This window comes from Protopterus annectens, chromosome 14.part0 (genome assembly GCF_019279795.1).
Source record: "Protopterus annectens isolate FY-2018-M chromosome 14.part0, PAN1.0, whole genome shotgun sequence".
NCBI classification, from domain to species: domain Eukaryota; kingdom Metazoa; phylum Chordata; order Ceratodontiformes; family Protopteridae; genus Protopterus; species Protopterus annectens.
In genome coordinates, this window is record NC_056748.1 from 174,010,809 (window position 1) to 174,035,787 (window position 24,979).

Sequence of the window (24,979 nt, forward strand, 5' to 3'; positions counted from 1 at the left end):
AAGAGAGTTAATAAATAACCATTGGTGCATCTTTACAATGAATGAAGATATATTAAAAATAGTAGGAGAGAAACCTTGCTTTTTATATAAGAATAAGCCCAATCTCAAAAAATATTATGCAATAACAGACCCAGGATTAATAGGTCATTTATTGGCATACACCCATGTGGCAAATGTAACTATTGTTCTTTTATAGAAATAGCAAATAGTTTTATACATCCAGATACTGGCCAGTGTTTTGGATTTAATGCATCAGCAGACTGTGACACAAGCCATATAGTTTAGCTAAATGTCAGCAATGCCAAAGCTTTTATATAGGCAAAACAGACAGGCCTTTTCTTATGAGAATACGTGAACATTTATATGCCATTAGGATTCGATATCTTACAAATGCCTTGGCTAAACATGTTGACACTAGGGGCCAGGAACATACGTTTACCTTTATGGCTGTTGATGCTGTTCAACCCTCCATCAGAGAAGGGAATATACGGAATAATACAGAAACAAAAGAGATTAATTGGATAATGAGATTAAGGGCAGATAAAGGCAGAGGCGTGAATGAACTTGCCTCTATAAAGCCTATATTAAAAGCTAGACGTATCAAGACTAAGTAATTGTATATGTCTAAATATAGTTCATAAAATATCATAAAAAACTAAAAAACTTTGTTCAGGGTCAAACCAAGCGGTCAATTCCACCTATGCAGTTTGCAGATTTTCTCTTATCGTCTTTTCAGACCCAATAACCAAGCACAAAACTGCAAGCAAAGTATGTTCAGCACCAGATAAAAGTCTATTCAGACCAACGAAGTTATCTGTAGAACTGTCCAAAGTATAAACGCTTCAAAAACGAAATTTATACTTAAAATTTGATATTTATTAAAAAACGGGTTAGTGCTTTTGCTGAGTAGCTTTATCAAACCATCAAGAGTACACACACAGTTACACTATTTATATAGTTCAAGAAACGGATCCAATTGAATAATGATTTTCAATTAAACAATAAAACTATTAACCAATGAAAATCCAAAGAGATCTCAGCCCATAATATATATATATAAGTGCAAACAACTTCAATTTATATCACAATAAGAAAATATATATACATTTATTATAAAACATTAAAAATATGCATATATATATATATATAAAAATATGCATATATATATATATATATATATATATATATATATATATATATATATATATATATGTATGTAAAAATAATCCTAAAAAATATTTCAAATATAGTCAATTACATTTTATTATTCTATTTTTAAGTGTTGGTTTTAATGGAATTTTGTCATTAAACCAGGGGATAAATATGCCTTTAATTTAATAATCCAACTGGTTTCTATACTTTCTGTCATTCCTAACATCTCCTCCTCTTTCATTAGGCTTGTTAATATCTATGGCCATAAATTTAAAAGAGTGGTCCTCTCCTTCTTGCATAACATGTTTGGAGAGTGCATTAGTTTCAGATTTAATTCTAATTTGATAGACATGCTCCCTAATTCTATTTTTTAGCTTTCTATCTGTTTTTCCAACGTAAAATGCAGTGCATTTTATGCAGGTAGCTAAATAAACTAAGTGCTCTGTTTCACACGTAGCATTTATTCTAAAGCTAAAAATCTGTGAAGTACTGGGATGAACAAACATATTTGTACTTGTAATATATGTGCAAAAATTGCAATTCCTGCAAGGTGCAGTAACATAGTGTTTATTTAACATATTGGTTTGTTCAGACTTAGGGAAACATAATAATCTATGTACATTTTTCTTATTTCTAAAAGTATATCTTGGCTGCTCTCCCACTATGTTTTTAATTTCAGGATTCACAGTCAGAATATCCCAGTGTTTAAAAACAATATCCTTGACCAACTGTACATCTTAAGTATAAAACAAGTTAATTATTTGCTCTCCTTTGAAATTACTACTTATATCTTCAACATTTTTATACACATTTAAACCATTGTTGAAAAAATAGGACAAGCTTTATCCATTCGGACATTGTGCGTATATAAAAAACCTTCCTCTATCTCTGAAGTTCTGTAACTTCTGAATAGTAACCTTTCTTTTAAATCACCCAATTCACTCTCAAAGTCATTATATAATGGATTTAACCTTGATGCACTTATAGCTTGTCCTTTTACAATATTGGAAAAAATATGTTTTGGATACATGCTATCCCTATAGAGTAAGTTGTTCTTATAACAAAGTTTTCTATGAACACCTGTATTTAATTTGCCACTATTTAGGCGTCGAATTGAAACATCTAAGAAAACCATATTATTAGATTCAAGCATGGTAAATTTCAAATATGGTGTAAGGGCATTAACCTCTGTGTTAAACATATTTAATTCTTCTTTGGTCCCTGTCCAAAGAAAAAATAAATCTACAAAACGCCTATAAAAACAAACATACTTTTTGTAAAATTCCAAAATAAACAATTTCTCTTCTTCCCATAGGGCCATAACAAATATTCATACATGTCTTGGTTTATTCTGTTTGTATTCTATAAATTTTCTAAACTTTCATAGACCTTGGATATATATTTTTGGCTACTAAACTTCAACAAATGTTCATAGAAACACCTATTGTCTAACATACTAATCATACTGCTAACATAAGATATTCTGTCTAGAATCACAATAGGGCCTCCTTTATCAGCCGGCCTAATTGATATATTCTTGTCATTAATCAGGTCCTGTAAGGCTTTCGACTGTTTTAATGTTAAATTATTCTTTCTAATATTTCCATGACATTTCTCATTCATCTCATAAATATCCTTTTCCACTATCTTACTAAATGCTTCCAAAAGTGGATGTAAATTTGGAACATAAGTACTTGGTTTCCTGAATTGTCTATTAACTGTTACATTTTTGTCCTCATTATATAGTAGTTTTAACTGTATATTCCTGACAAATAATGTCATGTCTATTATAGTTTCTGTAACATTACTATATTTAGAGGGAGTAAAAGAAAGACCCTTATTTAAAACTTCCAATTCATATCTGTTCAAAGGTCTATTGGAGAGGTTCCAAACTAAGTCATTCTCTCCCACATCTTCTTTAATGTGGGCTCCTTCATATCCATATCTGTTGGTAGAGAGTCCTATGATACCAGCTATCCAAGGTCTACCTAAAGTTCATAAGGACCCTATTAATCCACCTATGAGGCCCATTGTTTCCGGCCGTAATTTGACAGAGCCTTTGTCTCTTGTAGTTGAAAAAACTTTGAGACCCATAGTGGATTCAAATAAATACATACTGAGGGATTCAAAACAGTTCTTGATAGATCTTTATGAGGCGACTAAGTATATGTCTGATAATTCTCATTTTATTATGGTTACCATTGATTTTCAGTCCCTTTTTACCAATATTCCCAATGGAGTAGGGGTAGAAAGTATTCAAAAATATTTAATTAAACATTCTGATATGCTCAATAGCAAGGTAGAACTTATATGTGTCTTTCTAAAGTTGGTATTGGAAAATAATATTTTTCTGTTTAATGGGGGGTTATATCTACAAAAGGAAGGCGTAGCTATGGGCACATCTTGTGCCAATAGCTATGCCAACCTTGTTATGGCCCTATGGGAAGAAGAGAAATTGTTTATTTTGGATTTTTACAAAAAGTATGTTTGTTTTTATAGGCGTTTTGTAGATGATTTATTTTTTCTTTGGACAGGGACCAAAGAAGAATTAAATATGTTTAACACAGAGGTTAATGCCCTTACGCCATATTTGAAATTTACCATGCTTGAATCTAATGATAATATGGTTTTCTTAGATGTTTCAATTAGACGCCCAAATAGTGGCAAATTAAATACAGGTTTTCATAGAAAACTTTGTTATAAGAACAACTTACTCCATAGGGATAGCATGCATCCAAAACATATTTTTTCCAATATTGTAAAAGGACAAGCTATAAGAGCATCAAGGTTAAATCCATTATATGATGACTTTGAGAGTGAATTGGGTGATTTAAAAGAAAGGTTACTATTTAGAAGTTACAGAACTTCGGAGATAGAGGAAGTTTTTTATATACGCACCATGTCCGAATGGATAAAGCTTGTCCTATTTTTTCGGACGATGGTTTAAATGTGTATAAAAATTTTGAAAAAGATATAAGTAGTAATTTCAAAGGAGAGCAAAGAATTAACTTGTTTTATACTCAAGATGTACAGTTGGTCAGATATATTGTTTTTAAACATTGGGATATTCTGACTGTGAATCCTGAAATTAAAAACATAGTGGGAGAGCAGCCAAGATATACTTTTAGAAATAAGAAAATTTTACATAGATTATTATGTTTCCCTAAGTCGGAACAAACCAATATGTTAAATAAACACTATGTTACTGCACCTTGCAGGAATTGCAATTTTTGCACATATATTACAAGTACAAATATGTTTGTTCATCCCAGTACTTCACAGATTTTTAGCTTTAGAATAAATGCTACGTGTGAAACAAAGCCTTAGTTTATTTAGCTACCTGCATAAAATGCACTGCATTTTACGTTGGAAAAACACATAGAAAGCTAAAAAACAGAATTAGGGAGCATGTCTATCAAATGAGAATTTAAATCTGAAACTAATGCACTCTCCAAACATGTTATGCAAGAAGAAGAGGACCACTCTTTTAAATGTATGGCAATAGATTTTAACAAACCTAATGAAAGAGGAGGAGATGTTAGGAATATGACAAAGTATAGAAACCAGTTGGATTATTAAATTAAAGGCCCATATATCCCCTGGTTTAAATGACAAAATTCCATTAAAACCAACACTTTAAAAATAGAAGAATAAAATGTAATTGACTATATTTGAAATATTTTTTAGGAATATATATATATATATATATATATATATATATACGGGTTCACTTCATAATCTCGATATTCTGAAATACCGAATTTCAGAATACCGAGATTAGAATACCGAATGCCCAGAATCGCGAAACACCAGAAGCGCGAAATTCAAAATACCGAAGTTCGGAGCTTCTGGTGTTGCGGTGTATGAATGGATGTAAGTGCAGGAAAATTTGTATGAGTGTGCAGATTATGTGCTGTAGTGTATGTTAGTGTATGTTTTGGTTGTGATGTGTGTGTGCATGGGGCTGTGAAATGTGTGGGTGTGAATTGCCTTTGTGTATGTGATTGTGTGGTCTCTGAGTTAGAATATTTAAGTAGGTTAGTTTTGTTTGTGTGTGGGAGGCAGTTGTGTGTATGTGAGTGTGTGTATGTAAGTGTCAGGATTTTGAATTTCGTGATTATGGGCAGTCGGTATTGTAGTGTTTTGGCTTTATGATCTCGATATTCTGAAATTCGGTATTTCAGAATTTCGGGATTATAAAGTGAATCCATATATATATATATATATATATATATATATATATATATATATATATATATATACATATTTTTATATATATATATATATATATATATATATGCTTATTTTTAATATTTTATAATAAATGTATATATATTTTCTTATTGTGATATAAATTGAAGTTGTTTGCACTTTATATATTATATATAATTTTATGGGCTGAGATCTCTTTGGATTTTCATTGGTTAATAGTTTTATTGTTTAATTGAAAATCATTATTCAATTGGATCAGTTTCTTTATCTATATAAATAGTGTAACTGTGTGTGTATACTCTTGATGGTTTGATAAAGCTACTCAGCGAAAGCGCTAACCCGTTTTTTTAATAAATATCAAATTTTAAGTATAATTTTCGTTTTTGAAGGGTTTATACTTTGGACAGTTCTACAGATGACTTTGTTGGTCTGAATAGACTTTTTATCTGGTGCTGAACATACTTTGCTTGCAGTTTTGTGCTTAGTTATTGGGTCTGAAAAGACGATATGAGAAAATCTGCAAATTGCATAGGTGGAATTGACCGCTTGGTTTGATCCTGAATGAAGTTTTTTATGATCTACATTCTTCAGTTTTTCATCAGGATTATATCTTTTTTGTTTGTGGTAATATATATTATTTGGTTTACTATAGTTCATAAAATGTTTATTTAATTTTGACTAGTGTATAGGTATAATATGAGTTTGTTAGGATTTACTTTATGAATTTCTTATGAGAGTCAATTTTATGATATAATGATATATTGGATATTACTTAGTTCAGACAAACAGGTAAAACCAAATTAGTACTATAATCTGATCGTTTATTATTTGAAGACACAAGAGTTTGTCGTTCTGTCCACTGTTTTAAGAATGCATGTCCAATGCTGCATATTTACAGTTGGAAATACACTGCTGAAATGATTTAAGCACACAATTATGTTTTTGACTTTGACATTAGTTATATGTTCAGGAAACCTCATTTGAAGCTTCCACAATTGTGTACTGACTAGAAAGAATGTATTTCATTCGAGGGTTCAGACTCTCTCTGCTGCCTAATTTTAATAATTTTAATAGTGATAAGTAGGTGAGCAAGTGCGATTTACAACATAGTGCTTTCACTTAATGTTTTCTATAGTAGTGAGTTGATAAGAATGAATGTAGTCTATTCAAGTGTGTGCATTTTTTCTGCTGTCCATTCCTTGTAGTTATGATGATCAAGTGATTAATAGTACAGCATTTTATTCTGTTAGTGGTATATGCTATATGCTATCTGCCCAGTACCATCGGGCATAGTGCTTCATTTAGTTGTATCTACTGATTTAAATACAGCACTATATATTCTATTATATAATGCCCGGTAGTCCAACAGATCGTGGCATTTCTGACTTGCTGAAATGCAGATCTATCACATGTGTTTTATTTTAAACATTTAATATTCAAGAAGGTGGATTACAATGGAAAACTTTCCTTAAATAACTTTCATCTCAACTATTTTAGCTGGCCTAGAATAGTGATATGTTATGATCGACGTACTCGTTCAAATTTTTATAGAATGTAGCGAAAGGTTTACTGATAGTCTATTTTTATAAATATACTCTGGCAGCAGTGACTACACGGAACTTATTTACAAGTTCAGCAATTCATCGTGCACCTATAAATTGGAATATCTACATTTACTCTGTAGTAGAGATAGGTAGGTGAGTAAGCACAATTTATAACATAGCGCTACATTCACTTATTGTTTCTACAGCAATAAGTTGACAAGACAGAGTATAATCCACTCAATTGTGTATATTCTTTTGCTGCTTATTCATTGTAGCTATGAAGAATAAATGATTAAGTGTAATTAATAATATAGTATTCTACATTGTCAGTGGTGTATGCCTTTTGCCCAATATCATCGGGCATAGTGCCCCATTTAGTTGTTTTTATTGATTTAAACACAACACTGCATATTTTATTATATAATGTTTGGTAGTTTAATTCATGAACTACCTTCCTATCAGGTTGTGGCATCTCTGACCTCTTGAAATGTAGATTGAATCCATGTTTTTAAGTATAAATACATGGTTTTTAAGAAGGTGGACTACAATAGAAAATTATTTTCTAAAAATGCTTCATCACAAATGTTTTAGTTAGCCTGCAATATTCTTATGTTATGATCAATGTACTCGATGAAATTTCTATAGAATGTAGCGAAGGGTTACTGACAGTCTATTTTTATAAATATATTGGCAGCAGTAAATATAGTTTGTAGAAACGGGATGTATTTGGCAGTTCAGCAATTTATTCTGCACAAACAAATTTGAATATTTATAATTTTGTATTTTATATAGAATTAGTGGAATTCTGAATTATATGTTGCGATTAATTTCTATCACATCAAGAAAGAAGAAATGAACTGCAAGTAGTGAAGTTTTTAAAACGAAGGTCAGGTTGTCACCTTAAATGTTTAAGCGTTTATATCAGCTGATATTGCATGTGATTAGCTTGTATATATAATCTCTTAATTGATTGCTGTTTGAATTTTAACGGTCTGACGAAGCCTCAGTGAAAACGCTTACCCTTAACATGCTGCAATAAAATATTCCGTTTTAAGATAATCGTTGGCATTTTATTTAGCACTCTCTGTTGGATTATACTACTTAGCACCAGGTTATTCAGGCATTGTTCAAAGTTGGTTCCGTGGTCACCTCTCAGGTCTTTTATTTATTATTTGTTTTTCAATTTTCATTACAACTTGCGAGGTGTTCGTTCTGTTGGGAGCTGTCTTCTATATTATTTGTTTTGTTTATATATATATATATATATATATATATATATATATATATATATATATATATATATATATATATATATATATTATAATAAAATAAGAATGACTGAGCTTGTCTCCCAGGGCAGCTACTGAAAAGGGTTATTTATGATCCAGTCAGACGTTATCAGTAAACAAATGGAAATGAATGAATAATAAACAAATTAAACAAAAATTAACTTTTATTTTGGAATAAACAAGAGTTCAGTCCTTTAATCTAGATGAAGGTTTTGTCCTGCAAAATCTTACATTTGTATAAAAAAGTCCCAGTTTGGACACTTGGAGAGATGGTAACCTTACAGTGACACTGTGTACAGTTCTGCAAGTGCGGAATATGAAGTTAAATGACAGCACACATATACGAAAATGATGTAACTTGTGTTGATTTGCCATGGGGGACAAGGCATTGGAGAGTATGAGGTAGTAAACAGGGTAGGATATTAGATCTGGCACCATACCTCTCAGCCTCTTGGAGCAAACTATCTGGACAAAGCCTAAAATGATGGGGACAAACAGGGACATATTTTAAATATTCCTCTTACAAACTTAGAAAGTTGGTAGAATAATAGGTTTTGCATTAGCCTGAATTTTCTGAAGGATGTAGAGTCTTAAGCTCAAATGTTTGTCATTATTTAATGACTTCAATCCTCAGCTATGTGCCAGAAAAGTACAGATTTTAGGAGGAACACACCAAAAATATGATGCAAAAATCTGGACATTCTGCTAAAATCTGTACAGTTGAGAGGTATGTACTACTCTGACATTGAAACCATGGGAGTATTTTGGAATGGCAACCAGTTTGAATGATATCATGTAGGACTATTGGGAATCAGCCACTTATCCCTTACAAATGGTTAGAATGAGGGCAAAAAGCCTAGACAGTATCAATTCAGTTGTTTACAGTCAACCACATTGGTGCCAGACACAAACGCATACAATTGTAAGGTATAAAGGGCAAGAGAAACTGCTGAAGGACCTACTGTACAATGTGGTAGTAACTCATGTAGGTACAGCATGTATACTAGGAAATCCACTTGACTAGTAAACAGAAACAGCACAAAATAATATATGGATGTAGAATAGTTGTTGTGTCGGTACTTGCACATTATCGCAACCACATTCCAGTCATGTGCTTTGTTTTTGGGTACTCTGTACACTGTCACTTGTAAATTTACATTTTTGTTTGCTATTTCCAAGGTTTTCATGATCATGAAATCTGCAAGGCACATTTTTTTTTATTCTGTACACAATCCGGTCACAGCAGCATATGCAGAAAGGTATGAAAATAACTGCAATCCTATGGCAAGTTATTTCAGCAAAAGGCAGTTTCAGCTTCACTGCATGAGAAATAGATATTTACAGTTTTACTGGGAAAGTGAAGTGGTCAACTCATCCTCTTCAGTCAGGACATTGGTAAAAATGAGTGCAACAGCTAATCTACACATTTACATCATGCAGTAGGAGAAAAGCTGGGAAAAAATATAACTAAACAGGTAAAAAGCAAAGTATGTCATCTCAGTACACTTCTTTAAAACCGGACTTGCATGCATGGGCATGAAACTTCTACTAAACTCTACAGCATACACACTTAACTTTTTAAGCCACTGTTCATATGACTCTAGGTGTGGAACATGCATTGTTTAAATCACCATCCTAGAATAATACAATACATATACTTTCAGTTATGAGGTCCAAAGAAATGCATGCTTCAATATCCTCTCTTTCTGATTCTTCTCTGTTTTTTCCTTTCCCTCTCTGTTGTGCCCCCCCCCCCCCCCCCAGGAGGGTGGTGCTGTAAGCAACAGCTGAGCATAGTTCCCTCTGACCCTTTATAAAAGTCTGCCTGAATAGTAACTAATGGTTCTCTTTACAATCTAGGCAATGGAATGTCATCTACATACATAGGTTCATAGGTTGGTACTAGGCTATCAGCCCTAGGGCCTATACAAGCCTAGCCATAACAATTCCCTGGATATTTCTTCCCACAATATTTGCTTCCCTGGACCCCTGTCTAGCAGGGCGACTGACGTGATCCCCGGGGTGAATTTCCTATCTCCCATCCAATCGTCAAGGTTCCTTTTGAAGAGGGCCAAGGAGGCACTCTGCTTGACATGCATGGGCAGTCTATTCCAGAGTACGGGGAGTCTCTGAGTCAGGAACCTATCCCTCCAGCATGTTTTCTTCATTGTGATGACAAGGTTTATTCCCTGGAGCATGTGGCTCTGAGGGATTGGGATTTCTTTAAATGGAGCATGTCCAACAGCTCAGGGTGTGACATGGCCTTGTATGTTAAGCAGAGATCGCCTCTGAGTAGACAATATACCAGAGGTACAGCTGGAATTTTTTTTTAGACGTTCAGCATAGGGCATCTGCTTTAGGCCTGTGATTCTTTTAGTGAGATATTTCTGCGGTCTTTCCAGCTGTTGCAGATGTCTTGTGAGGTACATACCAAACTGGGCATTGTACTCTATAATGGGTCTAATGAGGGATGAGTACAGTTGGACAATGACCTCCTTTTTTCTGGATGAAAAGCCCTTAGTGATGAGGTGTGCCACATACAAGGATTTCCTGACTGTGTTGTGGCAATGTGGTTATCGAAGGTGAGACCACTGTCCACCTGTGTCCCCAAGTCTCTCGTCACACTTTCGGTGTTTAGTGTACTGCCACCTATGTGGTAATTCATGGGTACATGGTTTCCCAAAGGGGATAACTATACGTTTCTTGGCATTAAGCTTGAGCCCATGGCTCTGGCACCAAGCATCTGTTTCTGTAAGGCCCTTTTGTAGAATATCCACATCATTTGGGGATTCAATAATGGCTCCCAGTTTGCAGTCATCTGCGAACTTTGTTAGCCAGTCTCTTAGTGTTGGCCTGTACTTCAGAGAAGTAGATGCTAAACAAGAGCAGTCCCAGGACTGAACCATGAGGTACTCCACTTGTCACTTGTCTGCAGCTGGATTTGGAGTCGACTACTTTTACAGTCTGGGTTCTGTCAGTAAGCCAGTTGGCAACCCATCAAGTGATGTAGAGATTTATGCCCAGCTTGGTATATCTATGATTCCTGAGTGGGGGATGGTGTCAAAGGCCATGGCGAGGTCCAGATAGACTGTGTGGTCTGCCTTACCCTCGTCCACAGCTCTGGAGACTGCTTCGAAGAAGTCAATCAGGTTCAGGAGACAAGATCGGCCCTTCATGAACCCAAACTGGGTGGGGTCCAGTATCTGAAGGTTGCCAATGTCTTTGTTTATAAGTTCCATCATAATGCGTTCCATGCCCTTGCAGATCAGGCTCATCAGACAGATGGGACGGTAGCTGCCGGGATCCAAGGTGGATCTCCCTTGTGGAGTGGGATAACTGTGTAGCTGTGTGCCAGTGGGCACGAAGCCTAAGGTGAGGCTATGATTAAACATGACACTTTGGTGAGGTGCCAGTTCATTTTGTAGTTCATATAGTACACAGCCCGGGATGTCATCTGGTCCCATGGATGCTGTATTCTTAGCTTTGGAGAGTGCGGTTTCTACCTGTGTGGCCTTGATTACCGGAATTTGGCAATCTTTTGGTATTGAGATGGGCCCTTTAGTGGGTGAGAGGGGGGTGAAGTTAGCACTAAATCGATCTGCCAAGATACTGGCAATATCCTTGGGATCAGTATATTTAATGCCATTCTGTTGCAGCTCGGAGCATATCTGAGCATTGCCATTTAGATTACTGATATAACTATAGAATGCCTTGTGGTTGTCTTTGGAATTTCTGGCAATTTTATTTTCGTAACTAGCTTTGGAGGATTTTATTAGGGATCTCAGCATTTTACTGAGGCTGGTAAGGGAGATTTTTGCATCCTGGGATTTTTCCTCTTTTCTTAAACAGTTTCTTTCTTCTGTTGTATAGTTTGTTTATGGCAAGGGACCACCAGATTGGCTTCCTTGTTTTGGAAGAGAGCGTCTTGGTTCTATATGGGATGGCACAATTCATGCACGAGTGGATGTGCTCATACAGTGCCTTAGTGTAGGATTCAGCAGTCGAACTTTCATCTCCTGCCTGCATGGGTGGCATGAAGTTTGTCACTTCAGACTTGAGTAGCATGAAGTTGGCTTTGGAGAAGTTTTTTACGGAGGTTTCTTTACTGGGGGGTGGGGGGTGGATGTCAAGGGTGATTTGCTTATGGTCAGATCTGACCAATGAGGGGGTGACCACTGGTGTGGAGCATTTATCTTCCATGCTGGTAATGACCAGGTCTAGGATATTGGAGCCCCTGGTGGGATAATGGATTAGTTGATCCAGGGCTTTGGAATTTATGAATTCCAAGAACCGTTGGGAAAAGGTGTTGGTACCTGAGTAGTTTTCTCAGTTAATGGCAGGGTAGTTGAAATCACCCAGTATTAGGGTGCTTGGTTGTATCTTAATATTTTCCAGTATGTTTAGAAAGGTGTAGTGAGAATCTTGGGGCATGGTGGGGGATCTTTAGCAAGCTACAATTTGGATTGCAAACTTACCTAGTGTTAGTTGCACCTGGAGAATTTCAGATGCATTGTGTTGGGCAAATAGCCTGGAGGTGTGAATATCCTTGGTGAATATGGACACTCCTCCACCTTTAGTGTTTCGGTCTTGGTTTGGTAGCCGAAAAGTGTGGTAAGAGTTGTAGCCTGGTATTGCAGGGGTGCTCTCTGGAGCCTTAAACCAGGTCTTGTGTTACTGCACTGATATTGATGTTCTCCATTTTTAGGAGTGCCTCGAGAGTGCATTTTGAGGTTTAGACTTATAGCATTGAGTAGCATTACCTTCAGATTTTACATGCTTATATCTGTTACGGTGGTGGTTTTGTCCTTTGAACCTTGCCTAAAAAAGGCACTATAGGGGTGGCAAGAGCTTTAGCCAGTAACCTGAATCCCAGGGGTGACCGGTGCAGACCATCTCTGGGAAAGCATCGTGGTTTGTCGATTATGTCATCCCAGGCAGACAGATGCTGGATCCCCTTTGACACCAGAAGCTTAGCCAATTGAAGTCAATCATTTTGTCCTTGTACTGTGGTATCATTCTGGGCGAAAGCAGGATGCTACTCAGGGCTAGGGTCATACCTGCCTGGGCCACATGATCTGAGAGCTCTTCCATGTCTCTTCATGTAGTCCAGGGAGGTATGTCTCAAGTAATTTACTCCAACATGGACAATGACCGAGTCGTATTTGTACTTGTTGTGGAGTGACTTGAGTGCATGTGTTATGTGGCAGATCCTGGCACCCGACAGGCAGCTGACTGTAATTTTCTACTTGTTCAGCCTGGTGAGTGGGACATCAGTGTGCCACTGAAGTGTTGGGTATGTTGTCTTGCCTTAGGGGCTGTTGTTCGGTGGCACACTGGTGTTGTGAGCTATGTGTTACTTTGATTGTGACTGGTGTTTGTGTTTCAGCTTAGGATGTCCTTGTTGCTTGGGCAGGTTAATGTTAAGGGCCTCCACATATGTGGGTTTAGTGTTGCTATGTGCGGGTGTTGATGGTGTGGGTTTTGAAGGGCTACGTGTTGCTTGAGGTGTAGTGCAGGTGTTAACCTTCTCTTGACTGTCTAGCACAATCTTGGCTGGAGAGAGCTTTGCTTCCAGTTTGGCTATGTAAGTGCATCTCTCACACAGGTTGTAGTGTTGGGTGGTAGGAGGAGAGGGCTGTCTGTGTACATGAGGCAGTTGCTGCATTGCCTCAGTATCCCCAGATTCACAAGGTGGACAGGAGAAATCACCAGAAGCTGACCCTTGGACATGTCTGTTTAGGTTCTTTTTTGTAAAGTACAAGAGCTGTTTCCCTTACTTTTGCAAGGTACTTTGCAATTATAGGCTGTTTAATGCCTATGATTAATTTCTCCATATTAACAAGGAGAGTTGAGTGCTTGTATCAGTGTAAGGCTTCCTGGTGCTTTCCAGCAGGTTCCAGAGCAAATGCTAGTCACAGGGGTTCATAATTTAGTGCTACTACTGAGAAACCAGCTAGTTCTAAGGGAAAATTTGAAGAGCAGACTTTCTGGCACCTAGTACAGTTTAACTGTAGCGCCGCTGTGCTGCATGATGCAAATAATGCGCAAACACGCACGTTTTTAAGCCAGAAAGCTGAAGGGGATAGAAATCAGCCCAAAATGGCTAAAATTACAATTTCAGAGCTGGAAACCACTCCTCTAGTGTTAGACAGGCAGTACAATGCTCACCACTCCCACTGGTAAGCAGTAGGACTTTTCTCTACCACAGCAAGGTCTGGATAGCTCTGAACACAAAAAATAAAGTCCTGAAACCAGCAAAGCCTGGGATCTGGATTGTACTAGCTAGGAAAGGCCGGAAACAAGCAAACAAGATGGTCATTTTTTTTTTGGTTAAAACAGGCTAAACAATGCAATAATACACTAAATAAACAGAGAAACGGCTAACGCACTTGAGTGTGTAGCCCTAAACAGTAAATACAATTAGAACTCTACAAAATTAGCAATTTAAAACTTTTTAAATGAAGCAAGGCAAGTGCACAACTGAAAAATGATTTAAGAAGCAGTAATATGGAAGAATAAGTAGCTAGTCTACATATACAGATGTCTCTCTCTCTCTCTCTATAATATATATATATATATATATATATATATATATATATATATATATATATATATATATATATATGTATATATATATATATATATATATATATATATATATATATGTATATATATAGATCTATATACAAAAAGCAGCTAAAACACACTATAAAACAATTCAGAAGCAGTGCAACCTGGAGCCCTTGAGTTGTAGCAATATTAAGGCAAATACAGTTTAATAAATGCAGTAAAATACACTCTACATTTCCAAAATGTTTGAGAAGCACAGTCAGAACACAAGGTTATTCAGACATTTTTTTTTTTAAAGAAAGGGAGAAAGGAGGAACAGAAGGAAAGAAACTAAGTGGGTTGACCTTCTCAGATGTTCTCTCTGTATTAGGTAGCATTTGCTAATGACACTGGACTGGGAGGAGTGTCCAAGATCGACTTTAGAGTAGGGGCGTGCAACTGCAAGGCCATCAGGTATAAAGACAAGATGCCAATAGGGAGTGAGGGTGGAAGAATGGCTGAAACACTCAAGTTAACTTAACAGAAAGTTGAAACATAAAACAACTTTAAAAAAGCTCAAAAGAGCCAGTGAGGTGCTTTCTCCAAGCCGTAGCCCTGGCAACCCAACTAGACAATGACCATAAACACTAAACTCTCACTGAAGTGGGGGATGTTCTTTGCTAACTAAGATGGCCTGGACAATGAGCTCAGAAAACAGCCTCTAACAAACAACTAGGCCCACGACACAATCAGGAATATGGACAATATTACAGCTATGACCTAAACTATTTTAGGCAGAAAACACTACAGAAATGTTTATCACAAATGAGTCAATAGCTATGAAATACAATACAAGTATGCAGTATACAATAAAATTGCTATAAATATCTAGAATAAGCAATAACTACTACAAATAAGCAAAAAAAGGCTACTTATTGCTATAAATAATATATATATATATCACAGATCAGCTGCTCCTCCTCAGATAGCGCAGTGTGTAATGGCTGAAACACTCAAGTTAACTGAGAGGGCACTTAAAATTTAGCAATGGGGTGTGATAGGATTGTCTGCATGAAAAAGTAGCCAAAGTACTACTTTGTTTGACCTGTACTGATAACTTATTCCATAACGTAGGAAAACACTGAATTAGAAAGTCTTATCTGTTTGCTTGTCTTGATTTAGATCCCAAGTATGGGTGCTTAAAGATACATTGGTTTCGGCAAATGCCTTCCTCAGTCTAATCACAACCACCATCAACTGACAAACACAGTGATTATACTGACGGAGGCATTTGCCGAAAACTGTGTATGTTTGTCGTACCACTTTTGGAATGTGGTTGCGATAATAAAGTACAATTGTGTCTACTAATGATTAAACTTTACATTACTCATGTTTCTACCAAATTAGAAGCAGACAGATCATCAAATTCAGGGCACTTGGAAAATGGAGATGCCTTTTACAGAGCTACTAGCAGGTAAGGAAGCCAATACAATTGGCTAGTACTGAGAGATTAAACTATAAAACATGGAAAAAAGAGATTACTATTTCTACTTCTCTTTGAAACTTGCAGCATTCATATTCTTTCTACAGAGCTTGTGGCCATCATGCCATAAAACCACTGCACTTAGCTAGTATTCAGAAAACAGTGCAAAATAAAATACAAACTGAAATGAACAAAAAACTAAAGTTTTTTTTAGATTTGCACTGCTCATTTGTTTTCCTGCAAGGTAAGTTGGGTCATGACATACCTGAAAGGCTAATTTTCCCCAAGGGCATAAAAGCACAGGCGAAACTAATTACCTGTTGTGAGTACAACTGCAATCTGAGATGGAATCTGGCTAACACCTTTTGAAACTTCCTGTAAGCACCCCTCCCCCAACCCCTGCAGCCAAATCTGGGACATGCTCAGAAAGCCAGACTGAAAATGTAAACGAAGCCCAAAATCAAAACAAAATTCCTGGAACTGTCCCTCTAAAAATTGGATGACTGTGTTAAATCACAACAGAGATCTTTGTGACAGGTTTACAGATCCCATAAGTAACGGCATATAGGAAAAGGGTTTCATAGATGTTGAGCTTTGACGATACAAATCTCTTGGCTTGGGATGCAACGAGATCTGAAAAGCAGCAGTTAAGGAACTACTGCACTTTTTTTTTGTTAACTGGGTAGTTTGTCTGGATGGGTGCAGTCCATAATATGTGCTCAGAAATGAATACGACGCATCACATTTCTCAGCTTAATTTTGGATTGCATGCACAATGTAGATAGAGTACATGTCTTCTGCCTTTTATAAAGTACCTACACTAACACTCTCACATCGGCCAGTTTCTGTAATGTGTAGACATTATATAATAAAAAAAGTAGAGGTGGTGATGGTACATGTCTTGTGTGTGTTAGCTGTATGTGCTTCTGTAAGCCTAATTCAGGTTTCTGTGTCCCACCATGACATTTTATACCATGCCTATCAAGCATATACAGCTGTCCTTCTTGGTTATGAAGAACATATGGATATAAATCATTCATGTAAATGCTGCAGTAGGTGTGTGTGTAAGTACTTCATTGCTGTGCTTGTTTGAGTCTGAGTGACTAGCTGTGGTTATCATAAACACTGAAGAGTAAAGATGCCAAAAGCCTTTGTTTTGTAATATAATCACCATACGTCCAAGCCAGCTTGCTCACCTAAACTGTTTCATGTCTCTTTGTTGTACACTGACTGGTAGCTGCATGATGCCACATTTTTGATTTTGCAGGATTTCACAAAATACTTCTGCCACACCTGCTGCACCTGTAGCACAAGGCTCCAGTACTAGAAGAAAAAGCACAACCCCCATCAACCAGTCTTGGACAAGCAGAGATGGCTGAAGGTGAAAAAGGTAAGACCTGTTCTCTATGGGACAACTTGGACAAGCAGAGATGGCTGAAGGTGAAAAAGGTAAGACCTGTTCTCAATAGTATCTGTTAGTAATATATGGCTTTCAGTATAATTTCTATTGTCATACTTAGAGGGGTTTAAGTAGTTTTTTTTTTTATTTTACAAATAGGTCAGGTCAAGGAAAAATGTCTTCATTTCAAGCTGCACCTGCAGTAGTAGCAGTACCAATCACAAGCAATGCGACTGAGGACCCAGTGATCACCCATGGTAAAGAGCAATCAGACGCAGAGATGCCTGAAGATGGAAAAGGTGTTGGGTGTTCTCTCAATTATATATCTCTTTAGTAGTAAAATAATTTGCAAGATAATCAATGTCTTCATGTTTAAAGGAGGTTTTTGTGTTTTTTTTTGTTTGTTTTTTTTTAAACAGGTCATGTTGACAAACTTTTAATCATTCCAAGCAGCTTGCAAGATGTAATTTTATTGGCTAAGTGAGAGCAAGCTTGGGCTAGGGTATGCCTTCTGTAACATTAGTATTGGCCATGGAGGATGTCCTCATCTGCACAGGCATATAGATACAGAGAAACACAAGACAAATACAAAGCAGGAAGGAAACTGACAGACATGTTTGCCACCCAAGTCCGACAAGCAAGTACAGCTCAGAAACAGCTGAAGTGAGATTTGCTGCCTTACTTGCAGAGCACAACCTACCCTTTAGTGCTGCAGATCATCTGCTGAAATACATGAAAAAGCACATCCGTGATCCTGAAGTATTGAAGAAGATGAGTTGTGGGGCCACTAAGTGTGCATGCATTACATGTGGGTCTATATTACCTTATTGAAAAGCCGTAATATCGAACGGCTCTTCATCGAACCGTGAAAGTGAAAAGCTTAAAAATAGCAAACGCGAATGAGCAAATTCTTTCCCCAGGAAGGAAATCGCTAGCCCTACCACCAACTACACACTAATCTAAACATAAACTGGGGGGGCTTCGCCCCGCCACTCCCCCTCAATGTGGGGGGCTGTGCCCCCCCAACTAAATATACCAACTCCGAGATCACACTACAGTGGGGAAAGGGCAAACTCACAAGGATGGCCAAGAGGTTTCTTTCCCAGGGAAAGAATTTGCTCATGCCCGTTTTCACTATTTTAAGCTTAAGACTTTTACAGTTCGATGAAAAGCCGTTCGATATGGCTTTTCGATAAGGTAATATAGATCCATAACATGTGATGTCCTGGGTCCAAAATATCAGGAACATGCAGCAGCAGTTTTTCAGAAGCAGCCTTATTGCATTTATTTAGATCAAAGCACTGATATGGGGGATGATAAACTTGTGATTCTGGCTGGATTTTTTGACCAAGCAAAATGTGGAAATGGTGTTCAGTACTTAGACATGCCCATTTGTGTAGCAGGTACAGGTGAAGCAATATACGATTACCTTATGGAAAGTCTTCACAGATTCAGTATTCCAACAAATAATATGGCTGCATACTTATCAGATAATGCTGCAGTCCTAGTTGGTAACTACAATTCTGTGCTGTCATGATTAAAGACTGTCCGTCCTGATCTCTTCAGTATGAGTTGTCTGTGCCATACAGCAGACCTTTACATCAATTTTTTTGCAGAGTGAGGGATGGAGTTTGTTTTATGAAGATGGGAAGTTTTTTCCCTAGACAAGGTAGCCTTTGGGATACAAACTTGTTTCTCCAGCAAGTTCTGTTAGTCACATATAAGGTTCAGGTCCATGGAATGCATAACCTTTGTATAATTTTTCTTGTGAATATGTAACATTTTCATCAGGGCTGGATCAGAGAATGCCTCGTAGGTCAAGCATAAGTCTCCTCTCAATAAGCAATATGAGACAGAGTAAATGGATAAGGCCTTTAGTCGGTCCGCATAAGACATGTGTCTTACACTTTGTATTTTTTAGGAAGAAACCTCTAGGGCCACTGTAATTGGTGTACGTGTCTGGCTAGGTACATGCAGAAGTGTTACATCGTGGTAATGAAGGAGACCACACGGATTATAGAGTTGTAAGGCCTTTCTTTATTAAGAGCCTCCAGGTGCTCCCCCATGCTTCTTCACACAACTTCTGCAAGTCATCTACTACACAGAACCAACAAGTTACCAGAGAATACAGAACCAACAGTACATGCTGAATTCCCCACAGCGCCCCTACAGTACAACAACTACATTACCAGCCCGAATACTACATTCCTCCCCTTTTAAGCTAAGACATACTGTCTTACATAAGCAAAACTAGGGAACAAGTTCCACAATGCATTTAATCATTTACTTGTAAATAACAGGCTAGTTATTAGCTGGTTACCATACCATCTACTATTTTTTCTAGGCTGGTAATCTATACATGCATTTTTGTTAACATTGATAGTCCTTCAAGTAACGAGGTTTAACCAGCACACGCTTAGAACGGCGCAGTGGTACCACCTTAGGTGACTCTGGTGTCACTTTTACCACTTCAGGTATCAGTGTGTCCTTCCCTGGAACGGTTTGATCTTCAGAAACCTCTCCTTCCACGTTCTGGCGGTCTCCCTCGATTTGCGATCCTCCTGCCACTGCGAGCCCTGGTTCCGAACTTAAGGGTAGTTCCGAGGCCAGCAGTTCCATGGCATCCTTCTGTTCACTCCTCAGAATTTGGTCTACATGTCTCCTCACGACGAAATCTCCATTCAACCTCACCTGGTACGACAATGGTCCAGTGCTCTTGACAATGAACCCTGGAATCCACTTAGGTCCATAACTGAAATTTCGCGTCATCACTGCATCTCCTTCCAGAAAACTTCTCTCTCTCCGTCGTCTATCATGACATTCTTTTTGCTTCCACTGGGTCCCCTCCACCTTTGCTCGGACATTTGGATACACTAGATCCAACGTGGATCTCAATCTACGTCCTTGCAACATCTCGGCAGGTGACAAACCCGTGGTAGATTGTGGTGTAATACGGTAGTTGAATAACACCCTTGATACTTTTGCTGCCATACTTCCCTCTCCAGACTTTTTCATCATTGCTTTAAAAGTCTGCACAGCTCTTTCAGCACAACCATTTGTAGCTGCATGGTAAGGCGCTGAAGTAATATGTACGATACCATTTTTTTTTCAGAAAACTCTTGAACTCTTCACTCGTGAAACATGAAGCATTATCGGATACAATAGTCTCTGGCAGTCCTTGACTACTGAAACTCCTCCTCAAGCATTCAATAGTAACGAGAGAAGTGGGTGTCTTAACTTGATATGCATCCATCCATTTCGAATGAGCATCCATGATTATCAAAAACATGGCCCCCATGAATGGTCCTGCATAGTCTATATGAAGTCTCTGCCAAGGTCTGCTCGGCCACTCCCATGGATGTAGTGGCGCCGCCACCGGCAAGTTGCGATGTTGTTGACATGTTTTACACTCATTCACAACGACTTCAATCTCGTGGTCCAACTTTGGCCACCAAAAATAACTTCGAGCTAAAGCTTTCATTCGGGTAATGCCCACATGACCTTGGTGTAATTGCTGTAAAAGTGCCCTTCTTCCTGGGGACGGAATTATCACTCTTGCCCCCCACAATACGCATCCATCTTGCACACTCAGCTCTGTTTTTCTCACTTCATAAGGTCGAAAAACTGGATCCGTTTGTTGAACTGGCCAGCCTTGCTGAACCCACTGAAACACTCTAGCAAGCACCGGGTCTTTGTGTGTCCAAACTCTCAGTTCTTTAGCAGACACCAATGTTATGTCTTCCATCATCAAAACTCGGTCCTCCGCTTCCTCTTCTTGGATATGCCCTGGCATCGGCAAACGACTTAGTGCATCTGCATTACTATGGTGTTTTCCAGGCTTATAAACAATCTCGTATTCATAAGCTCTCAACGTTACAGCCCATCTCTGAATGCGAGGAGAAACCATCTGCGGTACCGCTTTCATCTCGTTGAATAATGACAACAAAGGCTTATGATCAGTACAAATGGTAAACTTCCTCCCATAAAGATACTTGTGAAATCGCTTGATTCCAAACATCACAGCTAAACCTTCTTTATCTATCTGAGAATAGTTTGACTCTGCTTGTGTCAAAGTCCGTGACATGAACCCAATGGGTCTCTCTTGTCCATCTGGCATCCGGTGTGCCAACACAGCCCCTAATCCATAGGGTGAGGCATCACATGACAAAATTAAGTCCTTGTGACTATCGTAGTGCACCAAAACTTCTGAAGATTGCATTAGTTCCTTTGACTGTTCAAACGCTCTGTCCTGTTCCTCTTTCCACGACCACTGAGCCTCCTTCCTTAACAACTTATGTAAAGGAGCTAACAGGGTTGACAAATTTGGCAGGAACCTGTTATAATAGTTGAGTAAGCCTAAATAGGCTTTCAGTTCTGTAACATTTGTGGGTGCTGGTGCCTGTTGAATGGCTTCCACTTTATTTGGCAGGGGGTGTAGGCCTGATGCATCCACCTTGTAGCCCAGGAATTCTGCTTCCGTTGCCATGAAAGCACATTTACTCCGCTTCACCCGTAGACCTGCCTCTCGCAGTCGACTCAGCACCTCACTCAGCGTCTCCAGATGCTCTCGAATGTTCCTTCCCGTCAACAGGATATCGTCTAAATACACAGCCACCTTTGGAATCCCTGCCACCAGTCCCTCCATTATTCTCTGGAAAATAGCTGGACTCGAGGAAACCCCAAAAGGTAAACGATTTACTTGGAACAAACCTTTGTGTGTGTTCAGGGTAACATACGTCTTTGACCCTTCTTCCAGCACTACTTGTTGATATGCCTGACTGAGGTCCAGCTTACTAAACCTTTCACCTCCCGACAGCTTTTCAAACACATCCTCCACCTTTGGCAAGGGATACTGCTCTAGCTTCGAGACTTGGTTCACTGTTAACTTGTAGTCACCACAGATGCGTACAGTACCATCTGGCTTTAATACTGGAACAATTGGTGCTGCCCATTCCGCAAACTTTACTGGTTCAATTATACCTTGCTTCGTGAGTCTCTCTAACTCAAACTCAACTTTCTTCTTCATCGCATATGGTACAGGACGGGGTTTGTAAAATCTTGGCGTTACGTTTTCTTTCACGTGTATCTTTGCTGGTGGACCCCTCCAGGTCCCCAGTTCCTCTTTAAATACTTCTTCATTGTTCTCAAGCACCTCTTGCAAGGTCAGGCCCGGCTGTTCTACCTTATGGAGCTGTAGGCAGTCCATGTTTAGCTCCTTTAACCACACCCGGCCTAGCAGGTTTGGTCCCTTACCTGCTACCACCATAACTGGTAACTCTTTGACTTGGTCTTTATATTTTACCTTCATTTTCACCATTCCCAACGTGGGAACTATTTCACCCGTGTAGGTTTTCAAAGTCACTGAACAGTCCTGCAGCTTCCGAGCTTCTCTAGGCCATAACTTCCCATACTCAGCCTTTGACAGAACCGTGACACTACACCCCGTATCAACTTCAAACTGCACCATTTTACCATTTAAGTCCAACTGGGTTTTAATGGGATCAACTCTTTCCCACTTGGCCTCTTTCACGTTAAACATTGTGAACACTTCTTCGGCTCCCCTGGTTGGTTGATCTGTAACATCCCGCATGTGGTGTGCATACTGCCGTTTATTTTTTCGGTTTCCCTTCCTGTCCATCATACTGCTTTTTTCCTCCCCCTTTTTCGGCTGCTCCCGAGAGGGCATCGAGCGGCACATTTTCTTTACATGGCCCTTTTTCCCGCAAGCATGACATTTAACAGTTAAAAAACGACAGTTCCGTGACAGATGTTCACCTCCACACCTGTAACAAGCATACTGACCAGATTTCCCTTGTGAATTATGCTCCACGACCACCTTATGCACTGGCAGTGGGGTCGCACTCCTGCTTCCAACCCCTTCCGTGGCTTTCTGTTGTAAATCACGAATGTCTTTAGTCGCTGTCTCTATGGCCTGTGCCAACTTCAAGGCCTTTTCAAACGACAAGTCCGGCTCCGCTAACAATCTGCGTTGTATGCGGTCGTCTGCAATGCCACATACGAGCCTATCTCATAGCATTTCGGTCAGTCTGTCCCCATAATCACAATGTTGTGCCAGTTCCCTCAACACTGCGACATACTCCATTACCGTTTCATTAGCCATTCTAGTCCTTGAGTTTAACTTGAACCTCTGGACTATTGCACTCGGCTTCGGGTTATAATGTGACTGAAGTAAACTCGTCAACTCTGTGAACGATTTGTCCCCCGGTTTATCCGGACTCAATAAGTTCCTCATCAGACTGTACGTCTTGCTGCCCACCGAGCTTAGCAATATGGCTCGCTTCCGACCCGCTTCCATTATCTGGTTTGCCTCAAAAAAATGTTCCAACACTTCACAATACTCCTCCCAGGTCTGTGTCTGACAGTCGTATGCAACTAGTGACCCCAACATGGAACCAGACATCACTCCAGTAGGCCCCGTCTCTTCGTCATCCGACATGAACTACAGCTCACCAGGTTACTCGCAGCGGACTCGGAGGCATCCCATCTCCTCGTCGCCAATATGTTACATCGTGGTAATGAAGGAGACCACACGGATTATAGAGTTGTAAGGCCTTTCTTTATTAAGAGCCTCCAGGTGCTCCCCCATGCTTCTTCACACAACTTCTGCAAGTCATCTGCTACACAGAACCAACAAGTTACCAGAGAATACAGAACCAACAGTACATGCTGAATTCCCCACAGCGCCCCTACAGTACAACAACTACATTACCAGCCCGAATACTACAAGAAGGGAGCATTGTACTCTATTATGGGTCTGATGAGGGCTGAGTACAGTGGCACTATGACTTCCTTTGATCTTGATGCCACTCCTTTACTTATAATTTGAGCCACACAGAGGGATTTCCTCACTACTATAAGTACCTGGTGGTCAGTTTAGGTTACTATCTATCTGTTCCCAGGTCCCTTATCACTGGGCCTACTTTTAGGGGTGTGCTAGCAATATTATAATTTGCAGGGATATCTGATTTACCAATAGTATTATGCTTTTTGTACTATTTAGTCTCAGACCATTGTTTTGGCAGCAGTCATTTGTCATTTTTAGGCCTGTTTGTAGGATGTCAACATTTGGGGATTCAATGACTGCTCCCAGCTTACAGTTGTCAGCAAACTTAGTGAGACAGAGGTCCCCAACATTGGCATCCACTTCAGAGAAGTATTTACCAAATAGGAAGGGTCCCAACACTGAGCTACTACTGTGGCATCATTGGTGAAGGGTAGGATGCTACAAAAGGCTAGATTCGTACCTGCCTGGGACACATTCAGAGAGCTCCATCATATCTCTCTTCATGTAGTCCAATGAGATACTACTTAGGTCATTTACACCCACATG